General features: G+C 47.7%; 1 long non-coding RNA gene across 1 annotated transcript in view; it reads right to left on the reverse strand.

Moving 5' to 3' along the window:
• The window catches only part of LOC119478506, a 32,555-nt gene extending 26,918 nt beyond the window's left edge, over positions 1-5,637 (reverse strand). Inside the window, exon 1 of the long non-coding RNA XR_005204458.1 lies at positions 5,595-5,637. This is a non-coding gene — a long non-coding RNA (uncharacterized LOC119478506). The remainder of the gene's footprint in view (positions 1-5,594) is intronic.
• Between the last annotated feature and the right edge of the window lie 531 nt (positions 5,638-6,168).

Consider the following 6,168-nt stretch of genomic DNA (forward strand, 5'->3'; position numbering starts at 1 on the left):
TATTGTCATTATTGTAACGGCTGGGTGTGCAAATAAGGTCGCCATATCAACTTAAAAAGTGATGATGTGTTTTTAAGGTGAAGCTAATATGAGGCTTCAACAGTCTCCAAATCAAAAGGATATTTGCATAACTTTCAGTTCTCGTAGTATAAATCTCCACCTTTGTGTTTTCTAGTGTTTTATTTCTGAACTGTGGCAGAGGGATATGAACACAAAGAGGGAGATTTTATAAAAATATTATTACTTTGGACGATACCAGCTTCATTTGTCTAACTGAATGTGAAGCTTCACATTAGCTTTTTTTTTTACACAGAATGAAGAGGAAAAAATGTGAACTTATTCGTTAATAACGCCCATTACTGAATTGCTTTAGGGAGGGATCTCTTTAAAGCCAGTATGGACATGATAAATGATTACAGTAGCCATTGTTTTAAGACAGACTTGAAAAAAACAGGAACCTTTCCTTTAACGGTTATCAACTGTGGACAGATCCCAGTGTGTCAGGGTTGATGGCACCATGTCTTTCCTTTCACCTTTATGCATTCTGCTATCCAACAAATGCAGAAGTTCAAAAGATCATTCAGTAATTCCGAGCCTGTTATAAGGATGTGACTGTGGTCACAGTCTCGTGGTTGACAATTTTGGTCCAGTGATGCAGTAACTGCCTCTTCAAGCTGAAAGCAACCAACCAAAACTAAGACCATGTGTTGATATGAGATAAAGCCACACCCTTATTCAAGCCGTCATTTAAGGACATGATGACTGCACTTCCTATTTTTACATGTGTTGTCTTTACAATCTATAATTTTATATTATTAGACTGATTTAGTCTTAGCTAGGCTTAGTGTATATTGTATTGTATGTGAGTTTATAGGTTTTTATGTCAATAGGTTCTTTGTTTTACATGTTTTATGTATTTTTTATGTATCCTATTCATGTCTGTGTGTGTTTTTTATGTTTTGCCTGGCTGCAAGAAAAAAATATCATTGAGGACAGTAAAGTTAAAGTAAAACATGAACAATGTCTAAGATACGAATAACCAACCCAGTCACTAGAAAAAATGTTGGCATTGCCATTTCAGAACACAAACAGAACATTTGCATGAGTGCATGAATGTTTAATTTCCCCTTTGCTTTGCATTAGATTCTACTTGCGTACAAGTAATACAACAAGGTAAAAATACTCCATTCAAAATCCTGCATTCAAAATCTTGCTTACGTAAAAGTACAAGGGTATCAGCAAAGTGTACTTAAAGTATCAAAAGTAAAAGTACTCATTCTGCAGAAAAAACGATTATGAGTGTCATTGTCTGAATGATACACAAAGTACATTTACTCAAGGACTGTACCTAAGAACAATGTTGCGGTACTTGTTACTTGTTAATATTTCCATTTTTTTTATGTTACCTTTTACTTCTACTTCACTACATTTCAGAGAGGTATAGATCATTATTAAATCAATATTTTATATACAGAAGATATGATGAGTTTATAAGATATGGTCCATTCTTACAGATTAACCAAAACCAAAAGTATATGAAGTAATTGAAATTAGTGCTTACATATTAATACATCAATAATAATGATCCAATAATATCATAGTATAACACTGACTGTAGCCACTCTGCGTTTTGAGTACTTTTACTTCTGATACTTTAAGTATGTAGCCTACTTTTACTTAACTAAAATGTTTAATGCATGACTTTTACTTGTAATGAAGTATTTTTATACTGTGGCATTGCTACTTTTACTTCTTCCACCACTAAGTCTGATGGTCTGACCCACCGGCTGTAATATGGTTCTATGGTGAAAACATTTTGATATAAAGCAGCACCAGGAAGTGTTGGGTTTGTATCAGTAGGGTCTTTACAGCAACGGATATCTGTATGTCTAAACCATACGACTGAGTACCAGAGTGCATGACGCGTTGCTGTGTGGGCATTGTGGTTATATAGGGGAAACAGGTGAAATTACGTCACAGCTATCTCTTATCTCTTAGACTTTTACGAACTGCCAGTATCTTCTCGCTTAAAAGTGATACATCCATCAAGAAAAAACAACAACACTGACATACAATGTCCATCCATCCATCCATCTTCAACCGCTTATCCGGGATCGGGTCGCGGGGGCAACAGCTCCAGCAGGGGACCCCAAACTTCCCTTTCCCGGGCCACATTAACCAGCTCTGACTGGGGGATCCCGAGGCGTTCCCAGGCCAGAGTAGAGATATAATCTCTCCACCTAGTCCTGGGTCTTCCCCGTGGTCTCCTCCCAGCTGGTCGTGCCTGGAACACCTCCCAAGGGAGGCGCCCAGGAGGCATCCGTGCTAGATGCCCGAACCACCTCAACTGGCTCCTTTCGACGCAAAGGAGCAAGGACTCTACTCCGAGTCCCTCACGGATGACTGAGCTTCTTACCCTATCTCTAAGGGAGACGCCAGCCACCCTCCTGAGGAAACCCATTTCGGCCGCTTGCACCCGCGACCTCGTTCTTTCGGTCATGACCCAACCCTCATGACCATAGGTGAGAGTAGGAACGAAGATTGAACGGTAGATCGAGAGCTTTGCCTTCTGGCTCAGCTCTCTTTTCGTCACAACGGTGCGGTAAAGCGAATGCAATACCGCCCCTGCTGCTCCGATTCTCCGACCAATCTCACGTTCCATCGTCCCCTCACTCGCGAACAAGACCCCGAGATACTTAAACTCCTTCACTTGGGGTAAGGACTCATTCCCTACCCGGAGTAGGCAATCCACCGGTTTCCTGCTGAGAACCATGGCCTCAGATTTAGAGGTGCTGATTCTCATCCCGACTGCGTCACACTCGGCTGCGAACCGATCCAGTGAGTGCTGGAGGTCGCAGACCGATGATGCCAACAGGACCACATCATCTGCAAAAAGCAGCGATGAGATCCTCAGCACACCGATCTGCAAACCCTCCTCCACCCGACTACGCCTCGATATCCTGTCCATGAATATCACGAACAGGATTGGTGACAAAGCGCAGCCCTGGCGGAGGCCAACCCCCACCGGAAACGAGTCCGACTTACTGCCGAGGATCCGAACACAGCTCTCGCTTTGGGCGTACAGGGATTGGATGGCCCTGAGAAGTGCCCCCCTCACCCCATACTCCCGCAGCACCCCCCACAGTATCTCCCGGGGGACCCGGTCATATGCCTTCTCCAAGTCCACAAAACACATGTAGACTGGATGGGCATACTCCCAGGCCCCCTCCAGGATCCTTGCGAGAGTGAAGAGCTGGTCCGTTGTTCCACGGCCAGGACGGAATCCGCATTGTTCCTCTTCGATCTGAGGTTCGACTATCGGCCGAACCCTCCTTTCCAGCACCTTGGAGTAGACTTTACCAGGGAGGCTGAGCAGTGTGATACCCCTGTAATTGGCACACACTCTCTGGTCCCCCTTTTTGAAAAGGGGAACCACCACCCCGGTCTGCCACTCCTTAGGCACTGTCACCGACTTCCACGCGGTGTTGAAGAGACGTGTCATCCAAGACAGCCCCTCCCCACCCAGAGCCTTCAGCATTTCTGGGCGGATCTCATCAATCCCCGGGGCTTTGCCACTGTGGAGTTGTTTGACTACCTCAGTGACTTCCACCAGGGTAATTGATGATGGTCCCCCATCAGCTTCCAGCTCTGCCTCTACCATAGAGGGCGTATTGGTCGGATTCAGAAGTTCCTCAAAGTGCTCCTTCCACCGCCCGATTACCTCCTCAGTTGAGGTCAACAGTGTCCCATCCTTACTGTACACAGCTTGGATGGTTCCCCGTTTCCCCCTCCTAAGGTGCCGGATGGTTTTCCAGAAGCACTTTGGTGCCGACCGAAAGTCCTTCTCCATGGCTGCTCCGAACTCCTCCCACACCCGCTGCTTTGCCTCCGTCACGGCAGTGGCTGCTGCTCTTCGGGCCCGTCGGTACACTGCAACTGCCTCCGGAGACCTCCGAGATAACATATCCCGGAAGGCCTCCTTCTTCAGTCGGACGGCTTCCCTGACCACCGGTGTCCACCACGGTGTTCGAGGGTTGCCGCCCCTTGAGGCACCTAAGACCTTAAAACCACAGCTCACCGCCGCAGCTTCAGCAATGGAAGCTTTGAACATCGTCCACTCGGGTTCAATGCCCCCAACCTCCACAGTGATGCCAGAAAAGCTCCGCCGGAGGTGTGAGTTGAAGATCTCTCGGACAGGGGCCTCCTCCAGACGTTCCCAGTTCACCCTCACTACGCGTTTGGGCTTACCAGGTCTGTCCAGAGTCTTCCCCCACCCTCTGACCCAACTCACCACCAGATGGTGATCAGTTGACAGCTCCGCCCCTCTCTTCACCCGAGTGTCCAAAACATGCGGCCTCAGATCAGATGATACGATTACAAAATCGATCATCGACCTTCGGCCTAGGGTGCTCTGGTACCACGTACACTTATGAGCATCCTTATGTTCGAACATGGTGTTCGTTATGGACAATCCATGACTAGCACAGAAGTCCAACAACAAACGACCACTCGGGTTTAGATCAGGGAGGCCGTTCCTCCCAATCACGCCACTCCAGGTGTCTCCATCGTTGCCCACGTGCGCGTTGAAGTCTCCCAGGAGAACTATGGAGTCCCCTACTGGAGCCCCATACAGGACTCCATTCAGGGTCTCCAAGAAGGCCGAATACTCCGAACTGCTGTTTGGTGCATACGCACAAACAACAGTCAGAGTTTTCCCCCCCATAACCCGAAGGCGTAGGGAGGCGACCCTCTCGTCCACCGGGGTAAACTCCAACGTAGCGGCACTCAGCCGGGGATTTGTGAGTATCCCCACACCCGCCCGGCGCCTCACACCATGGGCAACTCCAGAGAAGAATAGAGTCCAACCCCTATCCAAGAGTACGGTTCCAGAACCGAGGCTGTGCGTAGAGGTAAGCCCTACCAGATCCAACTGATAGCGCTCCACCTCCCGCACAAGCTCCGGCTCCTTCCCCCACAGAGAGGTGACGTTCCACGTCCCCAGAGCCAGCCTCTGCCGCCCGGGTCCAGTCCGTCGAGGTCCCTGGCCTTCACTGCCACCCGTGTGGCAGCGCACCCGACCCAAGCGGTTCTTCCCGCAGGTGGTGAGCCCACAGGATGGAGAGGAGGGGGGTGCCACGTTCCTTTTTCGGGGTATCCCCGGCCGGGCTCCGTGGCAAGCCCGGCCACCAGACGCTCGTTGACGGGCCCTCCGTCTGGGCCTGGCTCCAGACGTGGGCCCCGGGCTTCCTCCGGGCCGGGTAACTCCTCCTCTGCCTCGTGTCGTCATTGGGTTTTTTTGTGAACCATTCTTAGTCCGGCCCCTCACCTAAGACCAATTTGCCATGGGAGACCCTACCAGGAGCACGAGGCTCCAGACAACACAGCCCTCAGAGTCATAGGGACACACAAACCTCTCCACCACGTTAAGGTGATGGTTCCCGGAGAGGGACAATGTATTATTTTTTAAAGTTTATTTTTGTTTTGATTTTTCATTTTTGTATATAGTTTTTTTTTCACATTCTCACCAAAACCAGTCAGCATCCTGTTGCTTGCGGTCGTGCTCGCATTTCCTTGGCATCGGCCAAAACAGTGACGTGACATTACATTACAATCACATATCACCGTTACTATCTGTAATGTCCAATCTCCATGATACCAACTAGCTTGCCATTTGCAAATGACTTCATTAGCTAAAGTTATGAAGGAAAAACCGTCCCGCCTCCTTTATATAGAAATCAGTCCACAGGCTATTAAAGGCACCTGAGAAAGTTGGGGAAGGTCTCCGTTTTTAAGTTACATTACAATCTGTTCACGCATAGGCAATGCAGAGCAATTAATACATGTAAATTGTTATATATAGTACCTTTAAAAGTCACCAGAACGCAGGAAACATTTTTTTTTTTATGGGGGAGGACCCCAAACCCCACGCTTTGGTTTTGAAATCCTCTCTATTTTTGAAGTCTCAAGGTTGGCAAGTATGCACCAGATCAGGGGTCGGCAACCTTTACTATCGAAAGAGCCACTTTAGGCAAAAAAAAAATAAAAATCTTTCTGGAGCCGCAAAACATTTGAGCATTGTGATGAAGGTAACACAGCTTATAGTCTAAGTATATAGTATATAAGTCTATTGCAGTGAGGGCCAAAGAGCAAATGTACTACGGAGTATTA

Source organism: Sebastes umbrosus, chromosome 19 (assembly GCF_015220745.1).
Source record: "Sebastes umbrosus isolate fSebUmb1 chromosome 19, fSebUmb1.pri, whole genome shotgun sequence".
NCBI lineage: Eukaryota > Metazoa > Chordata > Actinopteri > Perciformes > Sebastidae > Sebastes > Sebastes umbrosus.